At 44.0% G+C, this 24,464-nt stretch overlaps 1 long non-coding RNA gene and 1 pseudogene across 1 annotated transcript in view; one reads left to right on the forward strand and one right to left on the reverse strand.

Moving 5' to 3' along the window:
• LOC102148308 (dehydrogenase/reductase SDR family member 2, mitochondrial-like) overlaps positions 1 to 13,046 on the forward strand; it is an 84,953-nt pseudogene extending 71,907 nt beyond the window's left edge.
• Positions 13,047 to 15,517: 2,471 nt separating this feature from the next.
• LOC111768859 (uncharacterized) overlaps positions 15,518 to 24,464 on the reverse strand; it is a 48,419-nt gene continuing 39,472 nt past the window's right edge. The window contains exons 2-3 of the long non-coding RNA XR_011440542.1: positions 19,020 to 19,149; positions 15,518 to 16,494 (exon numbers count right to left, since the gene is read on the reverse strand). This is a non-coding gene — a long non-coding RNA (uncharacterized lncRNA). The remainder of the gene's footprint in view (positions 16,495 to 19,019; positions 19,150 to 24,464) is intronic.

Genomic DNA, 24,464 nt, shown 5'->3' on the forward strand with positions numbered 1-24,464 from the left:
AGGTTATGGGGGGATGGGGAGAGGCAAGAAAAGGGAGTGGAAAGAGATGTTGAGCAGTCACCACAGTGAAAACTCACAATCTCTTATCAATTTCCAGTCCCAAACCACATTGATTGAAGGGATGACTGGGTCCCTCTGTGGAAGGACATGCAGTAGCTTTGCAAGTATAAATAAATATCCCCTAAATCCTTTCCCAGGGAGTATCGCAACCATTTACCAAAAAAACATGTGCATTGAGGAAAAGGGAATATCCATAACTTTTGAAGACCAGAAGACAGGGGCTGAGCTGACACTGAACCAGGGGATCCAAAATACCATCTTGATCCTCCTGTTAGAGGCGGGCTTATGGAGGCAAGGTGATATGTTGGCTGTAGCCAAAATAGGACTGCTGGTGACCACAGCCCCACTGTGTGGCCCTGTAGACCAGTGATGAGGGACGTTCTCCCAGTGGAAAGTGCTTCAAACAATGGAGTAGTATGAGGTAAGAGTCCTGGATGATGATGGGGCTGGCCCCATGGCCAAGTGGTTAAGTTTGAGCATTCCGCTGCAGGCGGCCCAGTGTTTCGTTGGTTCGAATCCTGGGTGCGGTCAGCACTGCTCATCAAACCACGCTGAGGCAGCGTCCCAAAGGCCACAACTAGAGGGACCCACAACGAAGAATATACAACTATGTACTGGGGAGCTTTGGGGAGAAAAAGGAAAAGAATAAAATCTTTAAAAAAAAAAAAAAAAAAAAAAAAGAGTCCTGGATGATGAATGGCCTGCCTGGTTGGTCAGGGACTTGGAAGGAGCAAGATTGGAAGATCAGAGACTAGGAGATTTGGAGAAGAGGCAGGCAGGTAGACCTGTGGGAGTGGGCACAGATTGTGCCGATCTTCATACTACATCAATGCCCACAAGACAACACCTTCCATAGAGAAGGCATGCAGAAATCAAATGGACAGAATGACTCTCTTTTTGATTACTCAAGTGCTTGTGCACTGGGCCAATGGTGGCTAGGGATACAGACTATGTTGGTGCCCAACAGCATGGGCTCCCTTTCATTAATACTGATCTAGCTGCCTGCACTACTGAATTCTCAACCTGCCGGAAGCAGAGTCTGGCCCTGAACACACTCACTATGAAACATTCTTCAAAGACAGTAGCCAGACAATTGGGGACAGGCTGATTACACCAGACTCCTTCTACCCTAGAGAGGGCAGTGGTTCCACCTTACTGAATAAATTTTGCCGTCCCTACCTGCATGGTTCTGCCAGTGCTACCATCTGAGGGGTTACAGAATGACTGAATTATCATCATAAGATTCTACACAACATTGCCTTAGACCAAGGGACACATTTCATGGCAAATGAGCTATAGCAATAGGTGTATGACCAAGGTATCCACCGGTCCTGCCATATATGGCATCACCTAGAAGCCTCTATCTAATAGAAAAATGGAATGGCCTATCAAAGCCTAAGTTAAGGCACTAGTTTATGGATAAGACACTGAAGGGCTGGGACTGTCTTCAGTCAGTATATGCAGTAAACACATATGATACTTTGTCACCAATATCTAGAATACATGGGTCTGGAAACCAAAGAGTGGAAGTAGTAGCAGCCTCTCTTATCGTCAGTCCTAGTGACCCACTTGTGGAATGTATTTTTCTGTCCCCAAAACATTAGGCTCTGCTCGACCAAAGTGCTGGTTCCTGGGCAATAGGGAGCAGGGGGATGCCTCCACCAGGAGAGTCAGTAAGTCTCTCCAAATAAAAGAGAGGAAAGGAAAATGGAGTGGAAACGTCCTAGCTGTTGTACAGTCTAAGGAAAGTCCAGCAAGACTGTGGGGAGTCCTCAAACCAAAGTTGCCTGTCAGAGGAGTCCCACATCTCCCAAGAACAAGCCTGCCTCAGTGTCCCTGCGGTGCTCAGTTATTGGCGGGAACAGCCAGGGCAAGCTTGGCCTCCTAGGAAACCATGATGGATTTCAGAGTGCAGCAGCAGGGCCCTCAGTCAGTTACACTCCCTGTAGTTGGAGGTCTGCAAGGTGTATTCGCTTAGCACCAGGATAGACAGATAGATAGATAGATAGATAGGTAGATAGAGATAGAATACGCATATACAATCTACCCCATTTATTGTTCTTCAGCCCTTCAGGAACAAATGCCTCAACAACTTCCCTCTTCTCCCTTCACTTCAGACATTTTAATCAACACTCTTGAGACTAAAAATCTCATCTTCCAAGCCATGAAAGACTGGACAATTTTACTGTGAAAAAATTTAAAATTTCTGCTCAGTAAATGGCAGAACAAATTGAGAAAGAATACTCACAACACATCTGACAAAAAGATTAATTTCTTTGATGTACAAAAGTAAGGCAAATGAAAAGAGTCAACCGCCTGGTAGTAAAGTGTAGAATGCGATTTGAACTGAGGTACCCTACTGTGGAGATTAAGAGCCACTCTACATGTCACCAAGAAGTGGCAAATCTAAGAGCAATCCAAATTTTTTTTTTTTTGAGTTAATGATAGGTTACAATCTTGTGAAATTTCAGTAGGACATTATTGTTTGTCAGTCGCGTTGTAGGTGCACCACTTCTCCCTTTGTGCCCACCCCCCACCCCTCCTTTCCCCTGGTAGCCACTAATCTGTTCTCTTGTCTACATTTTTAAATTGCTCATATGAGTGGAGTCATACAGAGATTGTCCTTCTCTAACTGGCTTATTTCACTTAACATAGTTCCTTCAAGGTCCATCCATGTTGTTGCAAATGGGACGATTTTGTTCTGTTTTACAGCTGAGTAATATTCCATTGTATATATATACCACATCTTCTTTATCCAATCATCTGTTGATGGGCACTTAGGTTGCTTCCGTGTCTTAGCTATTGTAAATAATGCTGCAATGAACATTGGGGTGCACGGGGCTTTTGGAATTGCTGACTTTAAGCTCTTTGGGTAGATACCCAGTAGTGGGATAGCTGGATCGTATGGTATTTCTATTTTTAATTTTTTGAGGAATCTCCATACTGTTTTCCATAGTGGCTGCACCAGTTTGCATTCCCACCAGCAGTGTATGAGGGTTCCTTTTTCTCCTCAACCTCTCCAACATTTGTTACTATTAGTTTTAGATATTTAGAGCAATACAAATTTTTATACACAAACTTGAAAAATTGTAGCAAGTTATAAAGTTTGGTTGAAATACATGGTTGATGGTGAAAAACGCAAAAGATTCTCAAGCAGCATGCAAGGAGAAAGAGAATGGAAACACTTGGCCCCTTTGGAAAATCTCTTCGCTGAAATGGGTGACAAATTGGCTATCAATTTGAACAAAGTGTCTCCTAACATAATCCAATTCCATTTACTGAGTCCACACTTCACAAGCAAATTTCTAATAAGAATTAGGTTCTCAGTCAGATTACTCTCCTAGGGGAAAAAGTTTGCGACTGTCTGGCATGACATAGTCAACCCTTTAGTTGGTAAATTTATGGGAGTAAATTATCTGGCCACAACTCCATCTTAGTAAGTTCATAAGCCTGAGGCGTTCTCCAATGGTCTGACCGTTCATGAATAAGGTGTCAGTAAGGCCTGGGCCTGAGGATCTAAAGGAAGACTCGGAGTAGTGGTCGTCATTCTAAGGTGAGATGCTCCAGAGATCCCAGCTCTGAAATCCAGGCCCCAGTTTTCATGACTTCTCCCTTGGAGATACTTTAGTTCATTCTGTTGCTCTTATGAAGATGAAAAGAGCGTGGCACACCTGCCCTTGTATCCCAAGTCTCCTCCATCCACACCAACTATGCTGAGGCTGCTGAAGCCTCATGCTGGGTCCTTGGTGAGTGAGTTCTGTCCCAAGGCTGGGGCTGAAGAGGGGAGGCAGAATTCACAAGGAGATGGGTTTTCAGCCAAGGGCCTGAACCACTGATTTGGCCATGGGGACGAACAGGAAACACAGAGGTCTCTGCTTCAGTACAAGCTAGGACAAGATAGGCCTCCTAGAAGTGCCATCAGATGAGTGAGTGGAATCACATCTCATCATAACTCCAGCTCACAGTGAGCATTGCTACCCATCCACACAGCCAAGGTGCCCTCCACTCCAAGAAGGCGACTTCTGCGTGGTTAGTGTCTGACAGGGAGAGGGGTGGAAGGGAGAGTGCGGGTTGCGAGAGTGGGGAAAGATGGAGAAGCAATAGACGGGAAGGTGCGTGGTCCACAACTACCACACTCCCTCTCTTCTTCCTGCCCACATGCTTTTCCCCTCAGGGAGAGGTACAACCCCTTCGTATCCTATCAGACAATGGTCATCTCACAGGCTCTACAGCGGTAAGAATGGTGATGGTCGTAAGCATTGATTGTAGTGAGAACGGACAGGAAGGAGAAAACCACTCTGAACCGCTTATCTTGATTTGTTTTATGGGCCACATTTGTATAAACTGAAATACGGTTTCAAGTGATTGTGAGAGAGATGAGATGGTAAACTCACAGGGTTTCGGGTACCAGTGGCCTTGCATGTGTCATGATAACTGAAGGATTAATTACAACAGTGCCAACGTTTCCATGGACTGTGAGAAGAGAGTATCTCTGTATATGCCAGGTCCTTCCCCTGAGACTAGCCCTAGGACATTTGGTAACTAGAGAGAATTATTATCTAATATAAATCCAAGTATTTGAAACTGCAGAATGTTGAGAACATGATTTGTGCCATCAACTCTGAAGTTCTTGCAGTACAAGACAAATATTCCCACCCTCTGCGCATGAGACTGAGCAGTGGAGGACTGAGGAAGACCCCGCAATCCCATCTGTTTACAAACAGTAACAGAAGAACAGGGACTCTTTTTCCTCTAAGACTAAGTCTCTGTGTCCTCTCCAATGCACCGTCCCGGTGCACCAGCACCTCCTTTCTCCCCTTCTCTTTTCCATCCTCACACACAGACGCCCAAACTGTTTTGTAGACCCAAAGTATTGTTTTAAAATTCAAATTAGTTGTCAACATTAAGGAATCACATAAATCCACATAAAAATCTAAATTTCCTGCCCATTTTATTATTTAAATATCTGCCTGAACCCTCTAAAATATTAGAGTTTGAAATCTCTGCCCCAGAGTCCCCCTTGAAGCCACACTTTCCCCACCCAAGAGACAAAGCCTGCCTTGTGCTTTTTTTCCCACTTACAGTCAGCATCACAGACTATTGGAATGGGACACGACTCAAGGACGTTCATCATCACTCGTCACTTCATTTTACAGATGAGGAAATTGATGGGAAGGAGATCATAGAACACGGTCAAAGTTATACATTGGTTGGTAGCAGGAGAGAGTTTAGATCTTTCTTTTCTGAGTCCATAGCATTTTCCTCAGTGTACTCAGCACATTTTGGAGATGGAGAGGCAAGGAAACTTTTCCCATTTCTCTCTTCATCAGTTATATGGACTTGACATCTGCTGTGCCACAACCCAAAGCTACCTCTCCTGCCAAATTTGGGTATCTGTAATCTACCGGTGTATGGCCCAATATTGGGTAGTCAAAGAGTTATTTTTAAATGTAACTTAGATATTCCTACCTCCCCTAGTGACCAGGGATCATGCTTTCCTTAGTAAGAGTCTCCCTGAATCCCCATCCTGCTTACTCATAGAAAATCCCATCTATAACCAAGATTCCCCTCCCAGATATTTCTGATTATCCCCAAGGAATGCTTAAAGATCTCACAAATCCCCTGTCCCCCTCACCTGGGTCTGGACTGCTGCTCATCTCTACCACAGGCCAGTCTTTTCACCTCATCACTAGCTTCTCCATGCAGATAATTTTTCCCTCAAACCACTTTCTTCCAAGTCTGGGCACAGATACGCTACCACGTTCCTCAGGAGTAACATTTCACAAAAGTTTGCTTAAGGCTTATGTAATAACAAGATCAAGTTACACTGCAGAAAAGAAAATGGAAACCAGTAACTAGTTGCATCTGCATTCCCTAGGTTATAACCATCCACAGGAGATTCCCCACTGACCAGTGCTCGCCTTCGCCCCCTATCTGCAGCAAAGTTGCAGGGTCAGAGATGGGCCTTTGGCTGTTTCTCTACCTGGGAACTCAGACCTTCCAACTCTTCTGAGCCCAGGGAAACAAAGAAAATCTGAGTTTAAGACCAGCTTTCCACCAAACACAATCATTTATAGAGATGACAAATCTACTCACAATGAAGACACACTGTCGCATTATTTGCTTAGCTGTTTGTTTCTTTGCTGTCCTGTACCTCCCCACTCTAGTACAGGATTTTGGTTTGGCTTTACATAATCAAAAGGCCCATTGAAAGATTTTCACAATGTCAATAAAGCACAGCCTCTGCTCCCCAAAGATGAATCCTATCTTATACTTCTAACAGAAAAATTGCTGGCATTTTATTTTTTAATTTTTTTAATAAAGTATAGTTGACATACAATATTGTGTTAGTTCAGGTGTACAACGTAGTGATTCAACATTTATATACATTGTGAAATGATCACCACCATAAGTTTAGTAACTGTCACCATAAAAAGTTATTATAACATTATTGACTATATTCCCTAGGCTGTATATTACACCCCTGTAACTTGTTTATTTTATAACTGGAAGTTTGTACATCTTAATCTCTTTCACCTATTTCACCCAGCCCTCCCCTCCTGCCACTCTGGAAACCACCAGTTTGTTCTCTGTATCTATCAGTCTGTTTCTGTTTTGTTTTGCTTGTTTATTTTGTTTTTTAGATTCCACATGTAAGTGAAATCATATAGTATTTGTCTTTGTCTGATTTATTTCACTTAGCATAATACCTTCTAGATCCATCCATGTTGTCACAAATGGCAAGATTTCATTCATTTTCATGGCTGAGTAGCATTCCATTGTGTGTGTGTGTGTGTGTGTGTGTGTGTGGCACTGTGGTTATTTTTACACGTGTGACAGTGGCATAGACAAAACACCTCTGGACTTTGTACCAACCAGGAGTGAGTCCCAGTGCTCACAAGGCTTGCTCTCCCGCCCACATCATTCGGGTCTCCGCTCAGAAGTCACCACCTCAAAAAGACTCCTCTGTCCCGCCTGTAAAGCAGCCTGCATGATTCTTCTTCCGGCACCTATCTGTTGGCAGCGTGGTGTGTACTTCTCCGTTCACTACGTCCCCACTAGAAGGTGAGACCCTCGAGCGTAGGACCTATGTCTCTCTTGTTCGCTGTGGCATCTCCTGAGCCTAGGACCATGCTGGCACAGGGATGCAGACTAGTTCACTCAACATTTCAGCCCCTGGAGTTGCCTGGCCCTTATAGCTTGGGCTCTGCAGGAGATGACACTGCAGCCGAGCAGACACCCAGCAAGATGTGGCAGGCAGAAGCGAGGAGCAATCCCCATAGCAAATAACAAGCAAGCCCACGGCCGTGCTTAAGCGCAGAAGCAGAAGCGTGGCCACAGCCCCCACCTCACTTCTGCTTTCCTAGCTCTTGAAAAGTCTTCTCAGACCAAGAACAGCTTGGAAACTATGAGATAGAGAATGTTTTAAGAATTTTTTTTTTAAAGCACAAATAATATGTATAGGTATTTTAAAGAAAGCAAACAATTTTTAGTTACTTAGAAAACACGGCTGTATGTAAATTGTGTCCCAATCTCAGAGCCAGGAGCTGGGGATCAGGGAGGAGTCCTGTAGGGCAGAGGGGAGTGTTCTGGCAGAGGCTGGCTGTGAGGAAACACAGGCAGCTGCAGAAAGAGGATGCTGAACTCAGCTCCTAGAGAGGGCCCATCAAGGGGGAAAGTGGGAAGTTCCTTATTGGATCTGTCATGACCTCCATCAGAGACCTCTCTAGGCCAAGTTCATCAAGAGGGAGACCAGACAGAGGCCAGCATGTTTTAGATGGCGGCCCAGGCCTCCTGTCCCTTGCAGTCTCACTCTCTTGGAGGAGCACCAGCAGGGAAGACAACAGCAGGGGGACATTGGTCAATCAGGTTGCTGTGACCACAGGGTCCACGAGTGGGTAAGTGACCCTCATTGGGAATCCACAGGGTAACAAGTGACCCTGGGGCTGCTGCCTTGTTCCCTAACTCACCCAATCACTCCTAGTTCTCTGACCATCTGTAGGAAGAGGGAGGGCTTGGAGAGAATTTAAATGGCAGTGTCAGGGGATACAGTCTCAGAGACAGGAGAACAGCCTGAAGGGAGGGGTTCAGCCCAAAGTGGAATTTTTACGTCCTCTCCATCTCTGATCCCAAGATTGGCTTTGTCATCACCCAGCATTTGACCCAGGAGAAGGGCCACTTGGTGGTCAGCACCGGAAGCAGCAGAATATGGACCAGACAGTGGCAGTGTTGCATGGGGAAGGGCTGAGTGTGATGGGAACTGTGTGCCACGTGGGGAAGGCTGAGGACTGTGTGTGGCTGGTGGCCACAGTGAGGGAGAGTGGCTATTTTAAAACCATAATCTAATCGAGAGCGCCAGCACAGGACTTAAGGCCAACCATGTGCTTGGCATTGGTCACCCTGCAGGCCCTCCATACGCTTGAACAGATTCACAGATCTGGGCAGAGTGAGATGTTTTGAGTCTGATGAAGAGAGATGGCTCTCCATCCTCACTTGGTGTGGTCTTCTTCTGGATTTGACTGGGCATTGCCCCAGGGACTGCAAACAGGAACAACCTCCCACTGCAGCAGGGAACTTCTTTCACTCCCTGACCCTGGTCCTCTTTGTCCCTTTCTCCCCCGCAGGCCCTGGAACACCGAAGGGGTGTCAGCTTCCTGGTGTGTGTGGCAGGGGTCAATCCTGTGGTGGGAAGTACCTTTGGGAGAAGTGAGCAGATCTGGGACAAGGTAAGATCTGGGGAAGCCAGCGCAGGGCAGGTTGGACATCATCCTCACCATCTGTGTGACCCTCTCTCCATCTTGGCTCACACACTCAGGTTTGGTCCTCACCTCTCACAGGTCTACCTTCCTCTCACAGACACAGTCAACTCTCTATCTGTGAGTTGGAGGTAAGAGTGTCTAAGCTGCAGTTCTGGTCCCCACTGTCCAGGAGCTCCCAGTCTGCAGGGAATGTCCAACGTGGAACCAAATAATCATGACAAACTGGGGGCACAGAGAGAGAATGGCTCCCTTCCTTGCCCAGGGATGCTTAATGCCCAAGGCTATAACCCTGAAATCCAGCTGCATTAGTTTCTTGGGGCTTCTGGACAAAGTACTACAAACCAGGTGGCTTAAACAACAGAAATTTATTGTCTCACAGTTCTGGAGGTCAGAAGCCGAAGATCAGGGTGTTGGCAGGGTTGGTTTCTTCTGAAGTTGTGAGAGAGGATCTGTTCCATGCCTCTCCCCTAGCTTCTGGTGGTTTGCCGGCAGTCTTTGGTGTTCCTTGGCTTATAGAAGCATCACTTCAATCTCTACCCTCATCTTCACATGGTGTTCTCCAAGTGTGTGAGTGTGTATGTGTGTGTGCCTCCAAATTTCTCCTTTTTATAAGGACGCCATTCATATTGGGTTTGGGCCCATCCTACTCCCACATGACTTCATCTTTACTACGTCTGTAATGACCCTATTTCCAAGTAAGGTCACATTACAAGGTCCTGGAGGTTAGGACTTCAACGTATAAATTTAGGGGGTACACAATTCAGCCCTTCCCAGCCTTTCCCAGACTCAGCTGGCTAGTGCCTCTTCAGTCTCAGATGGGACATTCTTTTCCAACTGCTGCCCTTGGAGACACAAGGGGATACCCCATAGACTCTAGGCTCTTCTGCCTGCGGAGTCCTCAGCCTGATCCCCATATTCCTGCATCTTCAGGATGCCTCCCTCCATGCATATGAAAGAAAGCCGGCACTCTCCCCACTTCCCCTTGTTAGAAGCCATCACGCCCATGGTCTAATGCAGTATATTTGCTAATACAGTGAGAACACACATTGGACTGACTGTCTCTTCTCCCCTGCCCTTCATTTGCTCTGATTTCAAATCCTGAATGTCAGTGTGAAGGCCCCAGCCCTGCTGCTGAGCCAGCTGCAGCCCCACAAGGAGAACAGGGAGTGAGGGCAGGGAAGCGGGTAGGGAAGGAGTCATTTGGTGTCAAATATGGATCAAGGGAGCTGGAGCGAGAGGGGCCAGATGTTGACTTAGACCTTCCCACTGGGAAGCAGGCTTGTGAGAGTTTGACTTTCAGACTCTGGGTCAGCTAAACAAACAAAAGAATTCTATCCATTAGTGTCATTCTCTCATATCTCCAGTGCCCAGGGAATCTGGAAGCAGGACAAGGGATCCACAGACAGAAGTGCCCGGAGTCCCCACAGCTGTCCTGGAATTAGTGAAATGCAAGTGGTCTCTCCAGAACAGTGAAAGCTTGACTTCATATTTCTAGGTCACTAAAGAGAACAAAATTATTTCTTCTTACATTATTTCCTGATTTCTAGAGTGCCCAAAAATCAGGCATGGATTCTTTTTTTTTTTCCTTCTTCTTCTCCCCAAAGCTCCTCAGTACATAGTTGTATATTCTAGTTGTAGGTCCTTCTGGCTCTGCTCTGTAGGATGCCACTTCAGCATGGCTTGATGAGTGGTGCTAGGTCCATGTCCAGGATCCCAACCAGTGACACCCTGGGCCACCAAAGCAGAGTGCACAAAGATAACCATTCAGTCATGGGGCCAGCCCCAGGCAGGGATTCTAGTGGAAGTGAGAAGAGGGATCCTCACAACCAGAAGGCCTAGATTCCCTACAAGTATCGTGGAATTGGGGAACTGGAAGTGGTCTCTCTTGGCCTGCAGCAGCTCAGGGCACGGAAGTCCAGGTTGACCACTCAGAAGCACCCCATGGCCTGCCCAAAACAAGAGTAGTGGTGTTTCCCAGTCCCACTCAACTCTTATCTCTCAAGCCTCCTACCTCTTGGACCAGCCACATCCTCCCTAATCTTCCCCATAGTCCCCGTTTCATGCATATTGCACAGAACCATGGGTGAGTGAAGGGAAGAGGTCAGAGACAAGGCTGGACATTGTGGACAGCTTTGAATATTGTGATAAGGACTTTTGTCCTTATTCAGGAAGTAAGGGAGAAAATCATATGATTGTTCACTATAATTATTTCATCTTCTTTCTACATTAAAAGAGAGCATGAAGAGAAAACACCTGAGGGACAAAACAAAAAGCATCTTGATTTGTGGGCCAAGAAAAGACAGACACTGAGGGAAAGGTAATGAGTAAGTTGAGGGGAAAAGAGAGGCAGGAATGCAAATTTCTAAAGAGGACCAAACAGGTATTCCAGAAAGGAAATTTTAGTCTACAATATTTGATGTCACAGGAGACTGGAGGGTAGAGAGGTGAAGTCTGAACAAAGGTCATTAGACTTGGTAGATGAGGACACATTGAGGATCCTTGAGGGAATTTTTTCCAGAGGATTTGGGGGCAGAGCTGGGGAAACATGGAACTTCTGGAACTGAGATTCCAAAGGATCCATTGGGAAGTACTTATAATATTACTCATAAGCGTATCTGGTGTAGAACACCCTCAAGCCAGAAAAGAGATCAACAGTCTAGAATAAAGGCAAATGTTGGCTATATTTCATAAAAGTGTCCATACTAGTACTCCTTAGTGAATATTGAGTGCCCAAGTATAGCATAAAAACAAAAAGGTGGTCCTGGACCTCAGGATGCTCTAGGACAGAGGTGACAGGCTGGAGGAGGTTAGGAGAGGACTCTAATCCTGACCTAAACTCCTCTTGCTCACTGTCGTGATTCACAGTCTCCACTTCTGTCCAGGCGCTGGCTGTCTGTATTTGTCCCATTCCTATGTGGCTCCACCTATATTTACCCCTTCTTTCTCTTCCCAGGAGAAGCTCTGTGATCTTGGTTTCCTCATTCAGGATGTATGGCCCAGAAGCTATAAGTATGAACTATGGCTTTAGATTAGGAGAAAGGACATAGTACCATTTGCCAAGAAAAGTGGAGAGGTTCAGGACAGGCCATTGCTAGGTGGGACACACCTACATATTTGACCAATGCCTGGCTCAGATCTTCCTTCTCCAGAAAGGACATGCATGGCAGCCTTTTCACCTTCCCTTATAACATTACCAGTGACCTCTGCAGCTGCTGCTGAAGGGATATATTTCTAGACACAGGCTTAGAAATTCAATTGAAACTCTCCTCTCCATATATGTCATCTACTTCCCTTTCTTTTCACAGAAACTAGAGGCCTACAATGTCAGTAAAACAACCCTTCTGGGACTCACCAAGATCCTGGCGTGGACCTGGCACCAGAGAACAGCCAGGTGAATTGTCTGGTGCCAGGAGTCACTGACACAGACTTCAGGCAAGTGGTAAGGACCAAGGACAGCTCCTGCTCCTGCCCCACTGGGTGCTAGGATGCCTTTCCCTGCCAGGTCATGCCCCACAGAGACCTGGACTCTCAGACCTGGACCTGCGTGGTCTCTCGTTCCGATGTTCTGGTCCGTGGCCTTTGGTATCAGCAGAAAAATCAGAACTTCAGCCCTCTGTGAGGGACCAGCTCAGAGCATGCTCCAGCAGCCTTTCCACAAAGACACAGGTCTGTATGATGTGGAGCCATCTGTATGAGCAGCACTAACCTTTTGACCTTTCCTTCAGCTATTTGAGGACTCAGCCTTTTGGGACTGAGTCCAAATGTAGGGACTCCATGGAATACAGAGGTAGATTGTGGATGAGGCAGTATCCTTTCTAGATCTGGATTAACGTAACCTCAGAACATCCATGATGGATAAAAGATTACATGCCATCCCTCTGCAGGCTGAAACCCACTCCTCTTTCTGAGATCTGATGATCTGCCTAGCCCTGAGATGATTAAAAGTCCCTGCAAAGCCCACATATCTCCACTTGCAGCCTTTCAATCGTCTTCATGGGGGTCTTGACTTCACAGCACCCCACAGGAGTCCAGGGCTCATAGCAAGGCATCATCACTCTCAGCCCCATCTCTTCTTTCCATACAGTGGGGTGGCCTGAGGACTGTGCAGGACTGGCGTCCTTCCTGTGCTCTCCAGATGCCAGCTACATCACCAGCAAGAATATCATGTGGCTGGCTACTACCACCACCTCTGAGGGGCATAAGCCCAGAGTCAGGCTTGCCTCTTGATGTGAAGGCACCATGTGGCTCTGGGGTCACCATGTTACAATACCTCTACTAATGATGAGCCTGTGCTCCAAATACATACTCTGGTTCAAAACCTTCCCTGCAAGAAATAATAAAAAGACATCAGAAGTGTGCTTGTGATATGAAACTATTGTTAAAACCAGCTAAAATAATGTCAGCTTTGCTAGAAAACAAAATGTATGCTTGAGATTCTTGGGAAAAAGGAAGGAGCTAAAGACAGGAAGGAAGAGGGCTGTAAGAAAGGAAAGAAAAATGCATTTTGAGCACACTTCTAAATGCTTTCATGTGCACTATCTCCTAAACATTTCTGTAAGCCTGAGTTTTCATCTTTAATTAATTCTGTAGTTGAGGAATCCAAGAGTTAGAGAGATTGAATGAAAATGCTTGGAGAACACATAGGTAGTCCATGAGCAGAAATTGAACCCCAGTCTTTTGCACAACAGAGAAAGACCACCTTGGAGCCAGAGATGTTTGAGGGGAAAGACTAGCCTTTAGGGTCCTCATTCTACCCTCAGATCCTCGTCCCTAGATCTGATCTACCTGCATTCATACAACTCAACCTTCCACAGATATGTGCCAGGATAGTAACTATTATTTCTCATACAACGAGTTTTAGACCCTTGGTGCCTGAAAGTTAGGATAAGTGGCAGACTCTGTGGATACCCCTTTGGCCCACATAGAAGTCACAAGCATCTTCAGTGGACAATTTCCATACACACTGAATGCTTCCTAACTCGAGCACCTATGTCTCCCTTCCTAAGGGCTTTATCTGGCCACAGTAGTGGGTTCTGCACATGGGGGCAGTTAGTGCCTGTAGAGCAACCCACATCAAAGAGGGATGGGAGTTGGTGTATCAGTACTCCAGCTGCTTGTCCCTTGATGGAACAGTGCTGGGGTGTATTCTATACAATGTCTCAGAGGGTGCCCAGCAGTGGGGACTAGCCCACAGTGATAGTTGACTCTTAAACTCATCCTTTATTGGCTTTTCTCCCTTCCTTGTCTCATTCCCCACTCCCTCATCATTCTCCCCTGGTTCACCTCCCGAGGCAACTACTTACACCCACATTTTGGTCTCAGGGTCTGCTTTTGGGGCAATCCAAACTAAGTTGAGGACAAAACAGTTCATCATTTATAAATAAAAGGCTAAAAATGAAAATGTCTCATTGAAGTAACACAGTGGCTAAAAATAATTTACCCTAAAGAATAACATCAACTATTTACAATAAGCACAAATAGCTAGAATCAGATTACTTTCTTTTTGATAGGCACAACGAATTAGAAATCAGAATAGTTATTGCTTAAAGTTGAGGAGAATGATCATCAGGTTTGGAAAGAAGTGAATAAAAATGAAATTTTATTTAAATGACTAACATCAGACCCTTTCTAAGGTTATTAGGGAAGGGGACAGTGAGAAAGATGGCACTAAGTACTCAAAAGCTAAGAAGGAAGTAACTCTAGAGAGGTGGTACAGAGCAGTGGCAAAGAAGGCAGAGAAGGGGATGTCAGAACCCTGGGAAGTCAACTATGCTGTCTTCACATCTTCTCTGAATCTCTAGACAAAGACCTTAAAACAAGTGTGATAAGGATGCTTAAAGAACTAAAGGAAGATGAAAAGAAAGTCAAGAAACAATGTGTGAATGAAATGGAAATATCAATAAAGAGGTAGAAAACCTAAAAAGAAACCAAAATAAAAATCCTGGAGCTGAAAAGTACAATAACTGAAATGAAAATTGACCAGAGGGATTCAAAAACAGATTTGAGCAGGCAAAAGAAAGGATCCATGAACTTCAAGATAAGATAATGGAAATTATCAAGTCTGAGGAACAGGAAAAAAAAAAGATTGAAGAAAAGTGAACAGAACCTAAAGGAACTGTGGGGCATCAACAAGCAGACTAACATATGGATCATGGAAGTCTTAGAAGAAGAGAGAGAAAGAGACAGAGAGAATATTTGAAGAAATAATGGCTGAAAACATCCCATATTTGATGAAAGATAAGATTATAAACATCCAAGGAGTTCAATGAACTCCAAGTAAGGTGAACTCAAAGACACTCATCCAGAGACATGTTATCATCCAACTTTTCAAAAGACAAAGAGAGAATCTTGAAAGTAGCAAGAGAGAAAGGACACACATACAAGGGATCATCAATAAGATCATCAGAAGATTTCTTATCAGAAACTTCGGAGGCTAGAAGACAGTGGGCCAATATATTCAAAGTGCTAAAAGAAAACACTTGTCAACCAAGAATCCTATATCTGACAAAACCGTCCTTCAAAAGTAAGGGTGAAATTAAAACATTCCCAGATAAACAAAAGCTGAGGGAGTTCGTGAACACTAGACCTACTCTGCAAAAAAACGCTCAAGGGAATCCTGCTAGGTGAAATGAAAGGTCACTAGACAGTAACTCAAAGCTGTATGGAGAAATAAAAATCTCAACAAAAGTACACACATGGACAATTATAAGAGCTGGTATTATTGTATCAGAGGTTTATAACTGCACTTTTTGTTTTCTACATGATTTAAGAGATATGACAACTAAATGCAATGAGTAATTCTGGAACTGCATCCTTTTGTTATAAAGGACATTATTGGGATTATTGGCAAAACTTGAATGGGGACTGAGAATTGGTTTCTCTTGCCTACCCTCGCTCTACCAAATACCAGGAAGCATGATGCTAACTGATCATTATTAGCTTCCTAGATGAACCATTATTTCCCTAGCATGTAAATAAGTTGTCAAATGACAGCATACTATCACTAAGTGAAAGGTTGAGGAATGAATTATTGGAATTATTAGCAGACCACATCTTCTTTCCTCCTCCATCTTTCTTGTGTCTACTGTGACCCCAGATATCTCATAGTCATGCCAACACGCATAAAACCAACAATGAGGAATTTCCTGCAGACTCCAATTTTCCTTTCTATTATCTCACATCACATCACTTCCCTCACCATGCCTGACACCCTGCCCCTCTAACCTTCTCAGTTGCCCATGCATACGTCCATGTCACAACTCCATGGATCCGTGTACATTGTTCTTTATGCCTTCTCTCCACCCCGCACCACCTCACTTCCAATTTGACTCCACTCTCCTCCCACCATTTTATCCACTTCTTGGTCCCAGCCTAAAGGGACCAAGAAGTGGAAAAACAAAGATAAGGCTAGGAAAACACACTCAGTTCAGAGAAGCGCCACTTGGGTGGTTGAAGCAGACATGAATTTATACACCAGAAGTGGAATTAGCTCTCCAGAGGAATCCTTCTCAGGGTTACTCATGCCTGCAGTCCAATTTGAAGATGCCTCACAGGGGAGTTACAGGGGCATTCTCTTTATTACCAGGAAGCAGCCAAATTAATATATGAAACTCATCCGCAAACTTAAGAAACTTTAATCTTCAAGGAAGTTCTTTTGATGTGGGCATGGTTGATGCTGCAATGAAAATGAAAACAGAAGTGCAGCCCATGAAGTCTAAGAATAAGAATGTTAAATCATAAACATATGTCACTTTCACTTGAGTGATTTGCAGGAAGAAGACAATAGAAAAATTCAATCCACTTAAATATTCCTTAGCTAATATGGATGACAAATTGACTGAATTTGAAGAAAATGTTAACATCAATCCAATATTCTTGTCAAATCCACATTCATCTTAACATTATCATCTAACTTTCAGTCCAAATTCAAATGTAAGTGGTCTAAACACTCAAATTAAAAGTTGAAGACTGTGAGATTGGATTGCTTTAAAAGCAATATCCAACTACGTGCTGCCTACAGGAAATGCATTTTAAATAGAAAACACAAGTAAGTTAAAAGAAAAAAGATGAGAAAGATACACCAGGCTATTTAATCAAAAGAGAGCTGGAGCTATATTAATATCAAACAAAGTAGATTTCAAAGTAAAGAATATTACCAGGAATAAAGAAGGTCATTTCATGATGATAAAGGGGTTAATTCATTAAAAGTATATAACAATCATAAATGTTTATGCATCTAATAACACTACTTCCAAATAGATGAAGCAGAAACTGATAGAACGGGGGCCGGCCCGGTGGCGCAGTCATTAAGCTAGCACGTTCTGCTTCGGCAGCCCGGGGTTCACCAGTTCGGATCCTGGGTGCGGACATGGCACCGCTTGTCAAGCCATGCTGTGGTAGGCATCCCACATATAAAAAGTAGAGGAAGATGGTCATGGATGTCAGCTCAGGGCCAGTCTTCCTCAGCAAAGAGAGGAGGATTGGCAGCAGATGTTAGCTCAGGGCTGATCTTCCTCAAAAAAAAAAACACTGATAGAACTGCGAGAAGTAGACAAACCCACAATTACAGTCAGAGATTTGAATACCCTCACAAAAGATATGAAAGCCCTATACATTGAAAACTGCAAAACTTTGTTGAAAGAAATTTTTAAAAACTTAAATAAGTTGAGAGATATAACTTGTTCATGGATTAGAAGCCTCAATATTGTTAGGATGTCAATTTTCCCCAAATTGATTTATAAATTCAATGCAATCCCAGCTGGCTTTTTTTCTAGGAATTGATGAACTGATTCTGAAATTCATGTGGAAGTGCAAATGACTGAGAATTACCAAAACAACTTTAAAAAAGAACAAAGTTGGAGAACAAAGGCTATCTGATTTCAAGATTAATTTTAAAATGAAGACATTGTGATATAGTTCCCCAATCTTAGAAAGTTAAGTATATACCTCCTTATGATCCAGCCATTTCTCCTGAAGATATTTATCCAAGAGACTTCTGAGGTCACATGTGGGAACAGAGTTCATAGCTAGGGTTTGACTCTCTATATAGGTGCCACGTGTGGCCCTTTAGACTACAGTGGTATATCTTTTTGTGACTTCTCAAATTTTCTAAATCTCCGTTTATCCCCATTTATACTCAGAGACGTGGAAAATACCTAGAGACATCTCTGGTCTGCACACTGCACACCCGTGTCTGGGTTTCGGTATACTATACTCTATCTTGTCAAGCTTTAAAGGAAACATCTCAGTACTGTAAATATTTTCTTTCCACTTTGGCCAGTTTGACTCTAAGAGGAATTTGTTCCCAGAAGGCTCTTTAAGTAAATTGTGATTGCACTTAAATTCAACTGAAACAAAAAGCATTTTGTTTCAGCAAAATAATTTGTCATAAATAAGGCTGGTTACAAGTATAGGAGCACATATTCTTCTAATATGACTTGGCTTAGAAGCAGTGATTAGTTTAATCCCATCCCTAAGCATTTAATCATCTGGCTTTTGCTCTGACCCTGACTGTTGAGAGTTCTCTTGGTTTTCCTGAAGTTCGTCTTTATTTTCATCAAGGACAGGAACAATCATATTTCAGGGTCGGAAGTATCATCTACTTTAACCCCCATTTGATGTTTGAATTTTTTCCACACTATTCCTGCAAAATGATCTTCCATCCTCTGTCTGAATAACTCTAGGGTTAAGAAATTCACTATTTTTTATGGCAGTATATTTCATCTATGGATAGCTCTGGGTATTTGAAAATACTTTCTTAAATTGAGCTGAAAAATGTCTCCCCATAGCTCTTTCCCATTGGTCTTATAACTATCTAAGAAGCACTATTGATCAGTTCTTTCTTCCCTGTGCCAGTCCTTCAAATGATAACGCAGCTCTGTCATACCCACCCATCCCACTTTGGTCTGCTCTTTTCCCTGCTCAACATCCTCAGTTCCTTCTTTAGGCACCTTTGATCATTAGATAAATAACATCTACTAGCATCACTCTTCCCACCAGGAAGATATTGATTCTCCTATAGCTAGAAACACATGAGCATTATCAAAATCTTAATTCAGTCCACACATTTTTCTTCTGAGCTCCTAGTTCACACTTTATTTGTAGACTAAAACTGTTCTTGAAGCTACCTGAATCTCCAAGTGTTCTGAAAAGCACTCAAGCATCACTAGCAAGCACCACCTGGTCCAGGCTGGAACTCACAGGCAGAAGAGTGAGAAGATTCTGAGAAGGGTCTCAGATTCTCTTGGCATCCTGTAAAGAGGCATCCTCAGACCCATTAGCAGTTGGATGTATGATGAGGCAGTGCTTCATGAAATGGATCCTTTGAGTCCTAAGGAGGAGGAGAGAGGACGGTCTTAATTTTCCAGTGGGCACACATCATGATCACCTCTACCCCTCACCTGAAGCTGCCCTCCAAATGCTAATGGTAAGCCCCTTACAGGGTTGACACAAAGTTGCCCTCTTGAGACTTTAATTGGCATCATTCCTGTGCTGGTCCCACTTTCTATCTTCCCTACTGTTTTTTTCATGGGAACACTTCCTAATAAGTCACTTTCACACAAATCCTTGTCTCAAGGTTAACTTTGGGGAATCCACCTTACTCACCATCTCACTTACAACCATCAGTGGGGTCCTGGGTATCAGTGAATGTTCTGGAATATCAACCTTAAGCTCTACTTGCTAGGGCAATTCCTGGTACCAGTTGTCTTAGTTTGGTTCCCTTAAAAGCAGACCCTGAGATAAAGACTAGGGTACAGATAGTTTATTTGATATGTGTTCTTAGGAAGCAGTAGTAAAGGAGTGGGAAGGGTGACATAGCTTTAGCAGAATCCTTTCAGTGACCTTGGTAGAAGCACCCGAAAGGCTCAGGAATCAGGTGCAGCAACTTTGGAAGAATGGGAATTATAAATTCCCTAAGTCAAATGCTGGGAGTTATAGTGAGAAAGGCCACTCCAAGTTACACCTCTTGGTTCCCAGCTCTGTGTATTTTACCTATGAGGGGTACAGAACCATATAATGACCATTGGCTCAAAGTATACTGCTTATCTTAAAGCATAGCATCCCAACCGTGAAGAGTGTCATCCCTAAATTGTCCCCTTCATTCCAATGATCTCTTAGGTTGGGAACTTCTGACTGATAAAATCTATGCTAAGACCAGTAAAACTCATGATCATGTGCTCTTGTCATACTCTTTCACTGTAAAAAGAAATACTTAATCCAAGGAAATGTTATGTGGATCCCATGACAATAAATCAGACACTCTTTAATGGTGGTGCTGGCTAAGTGCTATAGGCCAGGAATGCAAACCCACACCCAAAATATGTGCTGATTTCATATTGATCCCAATAAGAGTGAATTGCTACCCTTCCAGAGTGAAAGTATTTCAGTGTAACCAACTTGCTACTGCTAGTTGGTATTCTCAAGAGTTGGCATCATTTTCAGGGCTCAGCATCAGTATGTGCTACTGAAAAATCAGTTATTCAGTAGCACCAGTAGCTCAATAAGCTTAGAGAGAGGCTGAGCACGGGACTATGGATCATGAAGGGATATGACCACGGCTGCCCATCATGAGCTGAGTACTGCCAGACCCACCATGTAATCAGGGCTCCCTCTCACCAAGTCTCCTCTGTTATGGCACGTATTATCTTCAAACTCCAAGGAGCCCTACCAAGTGCTCTGTCTCTTTCTTAGTGGTAGGAAGTGGGAGGAGTAATAACTTTTCTTTCCCTTGAAAGGAATATCTCAGCATGCCTCAAACCACTGGGTACCTAAAAATTTCCCCAGTGTAGAAGCCCCCTTATTCTTAGCGGAGTTTATTCTCCACCCTCTGACATGCATGCATGCATCATACTTGCCACTTTCTCATCCATCAGGTCCAAATAGCATAAAGTCATAAATATAGTAGACCAGTGTGATTTTCTGTGAAATGTCCCAGCAATCAAGGCTGTTTTAGATTATTGTGACAGAGAGCAGGCGAGTTAACTTAAAGGAGACTTTAATTCTGTAAACCTAGAATATCCAGGTACTTCTGAGTCAGGTCCCTGGCTGCCTTACAGTAATTATGTCTACCTTTGCCTTCGATAATTAATGTCATCAGTTGTACTCTGCTATTCTGGAATCTTATCATCTATATGAACACTAGGGAGCCAGGTTCCATAGCAGTCTTCTCTACCATCAAGCCTGGCCTACAAAGGACAGCCACCACTGAGCTTCCCAATGATGCCAGTACGCCTGTCTCTAGCATGTTTCTCATTGCTCTTGTTAGCAAGTATCCTCTAGGCTTTTCCGGCGACCATAATCAGTCAACAGGCTTTCAGTCTTATGTAGTAAGTCCCTTGTAGCATACCCATTTCCCCAATTCTTTGACCACTTCTTCAATACTCTGCCAAGGCAGTTCCAGTCTCTCCACTTTATTTATTGTCAGTCATCATTGTTTCCAAGTTTCAAAGAGCCATCTAGACAACATATTAGACCAGCTCCAAGCATTTATGCCTGGATATTAAACCCTAAGTCACTGTATCAATAAATTCTCCCTTATTCAGCCTTATATTCCAACCTCCCTCCAGTGCAGCACCCTCAATAGCCACTCCAAGTATGTTCTCTCCTTTCCTACCAGTATTATTTTATCCAAGTACTGCAACTTTTTGGTGAATAACATTTTTATTGCTGAAGCATGGCCAGTATTTCCCTAACTGGACCATGTTGAGATCTGATCCTAGTTATAGGCCTAGAATTCATGAGGGAGGTTCAGGCAAACCTTGAGGAAGGCAAGCATCATCTTTCAAAGTGTACACCTTGTGAGGCCTCTGCATGATCTCCAGCTAAGAGAAAACTGCTATTCCCCGGCAAAGCAGGGTGGGATAGGAGATGCGGGCCACTTCCTTAGGCCCAGAGTGCAGAGGGATCTTGAGGGAGTTCAAGGTTCTCAAGCACATCCACCCAGATTTCCCTGTCCTATATCTCAAGATCATACTCCTTCCCTGTCAGGCCATGATTTTGATGTGAGAGATTTGCTGAGACTGCAAATTCATCCTTCTCATAAGTTCTACTACTTTTGCAACTAATTCCTATCTCTGGTCTTTGTCATGATCTGCCCTCCAACTGCAGGAGATGGGGTTCTCCTCAAACATTGCCAAAGAGGCCTTCGGATTTTTTCACCATGCCCTGATCTGCTAATTGGCTGACCTGAGCCTGTCATTTTCACTCTTCAACACATTAGTGGCAACCAGTGATAATCAATTAATTCCATGGTGGTTATAATTTATATTTCCCCTATAATTCCCTACTACTAAGGAAGCATTATTCTTTCTTTCTCTCTCTCTCTCTTTTTTAATCTTCTATAGTGCTTGTTTACCAATTACATTTATACTTTCTAAGTCTAGAGCACTAGGTGTTAACTTGTAGTCACTTGGCAAATATTTGTTAAATTGAATTCATGGGGAAGGAAGAGGGTGTTTGAATTAAATATGCATCCTTAGGTACCTCCCAATTCTCTCTGGACAGAAGCCAGTCAGAGGCTAACTGAGCCAAAGGCAGGAAGAGACCAGCTGAGCCCACACCAATTCCTCATGGCTTCTGGGCTGGTACCCTCAAGATTCCCTCTGTATTATCACAAATCCTATTCTACTCAGCTAAAGAGTCATGGAGCTCTGAATTTCCTTGTGTCTATGGCAAAATGGAACTAATGATTTCAGCCCAAACTTTCCTTCTAATTTTGCTGCCACGTGTGACACTGTATGTGCCATCCTCGGTTGATCCCTTGGGTATAACCAAGATGAAAGATCCTTGCTGGTCCCCATCACTGTAGAAGGTGGACAGGCTCCTGGATTCTGGAAGTGCAGAATCATCAACTTTCCAAAGCCTACTGCCTGAGGGTGTGGGGGGCTAGCGCTGAAGGTTACAGGGAGACAGAGAAGGACAGGGCCTGGAGGCTAGGGCTGGATTTTGTCATTTTGTTGAGAACCTCACATTAAAAAAAAAAAAAAGATTTTATTTATTTCCTTTTTCTCCCCAAAGCCCCTTGGTACATAGTTGTACGTTCTTAGTTGTGGGTCCTTCTGGTTGTGGCATGCAGGACACTGCCTCAGCGTAGCTTGATGAGCAGTGCCATGTCCACGCCCAGGATCTGAACCGGAACCCTGGCTGCCGCGGTGGAGTGCGCGAACCTAACCACTCGGCCACAGGACCAGACCGAGAACCTCACCTTTAATACCACTTTTAAGACAGGACTCAGCAGTGCGCACAGTGCATCACTCTGAGAGAAAAGGGACATTTAAATGGAACCAGGCCTATGCTCAGGTTCTGGAGACAGATGGAGTCACATCACCCCTCCCCTGATGTACCGAATGCTACATGACTCTTGGATGTTCCCGGAGTGTTTCAGCAGAGCATCTCTAAACACATCTCTCTTTGCTCCCACAATTACACAGGAGTTGCTCCCACATGTTATGTAGGAGTAGAGGAACCTCCTGGGAAGAGGAGTCTGCGTCCCTTTAATATCCTGTTATTGTAGCAACTTGATGAGCCAGAGGGCAGGAGATAAACCCAGGAAGATTCAAGGGCCTCCCACAAAAGTGAAGTTTCTAGGAGTTAGTGGTCTGAGGCACTCCAGGACATCTCCTGAAGGAAAGCTTGTTTCATTTCACACCTCCAATTAAGAAAGGAGTATAACACATGGTGGACCTGTTTGGAATTTAGTGGCAGAATATAGCTTACCGGTGTATATTGTCTTGGCCTGAAAGGTATCCTTGAGACAGGACTCTGTAGTAGTTTCAGGCTGTAGTACAAGCTTCCCTGTCATTTGGGCCATTTGATTATACACAGAGGTATCTGTGTAGGGTAAGTGCTGCTTGGAGTCTGTAGAAAATCGCAATAGCAGAACCCCAGCACAAGCCCCTGGGGTGTGGAGCAAGGCTACGTTCTCTATTTACTACTTGAAAAACAGCTCCTGGTTTCTCCACTGGAAAAAGAGCTATGAGGCCCTAGAAGAAACTGAGCACCTGACCATGGAACGTTAAGTGACCATGTAATCAAAAAATACCACCTGAGCTGGGTATTGTCAGAAGCAGCAAGTCATAAAGTCAGGCAGGAGGAAGGGCATCCATTACATGGTGGAAAGGCTACATTTGTGACTGGGTTCAAAGAGCTGTAGAGGCACACAAAGATAATATTAAAAGGTGGTCCAGACTCCCCTGCCACCCGTCTCAGTTGTACTGATGCCTGTCCCTCAACCTGGACCTATGGCTTCATGGTGGGGGCTCTTATGACAAAATGAGAGAAGAGGAAAGGACTCAGGCCTGATTCCCAGTTGGGTCAATGTGATATGTTGGCACTAGCTGGAAGAAATCAGTTGTCACATTACAGTTTCACACAAGGGTGGCCCTGAACAACAGCAGTGAGGGGAAATCTCAGCGGGCAAAGCTTTAAGCAGTGCACTTAGTTATTCACTTCATTTGAGGAAGAGGTGGTCTGAGGTATGGACATCCACTCACTCTTGGGCAGTGACAAATGGCTTGTCTTATTGGTCAGGACCCTAGAAAAAAAGACTGCATAATCAGTTACAAAGAGCTCTAGGGAGAATGCATGTGAATAAACCTATGGGAGTAGATACAAAGCACATTTATCATTGTATCTGATATTAATTTT

Source organism: Equus caballus, chromosome 1 (assembly GCF_041296265.1).
Source record: "Equus caballus isolate H_3958 breed thoroughbred chromosome 1, TB-T2T, whole genome shotgun sequence".
NCBI classification, from domain to species: Eukaryota; Metazoa; Chordata; class Mammalia; order Perissodactyla; family Equidae; genus Equus; species Equus caballus.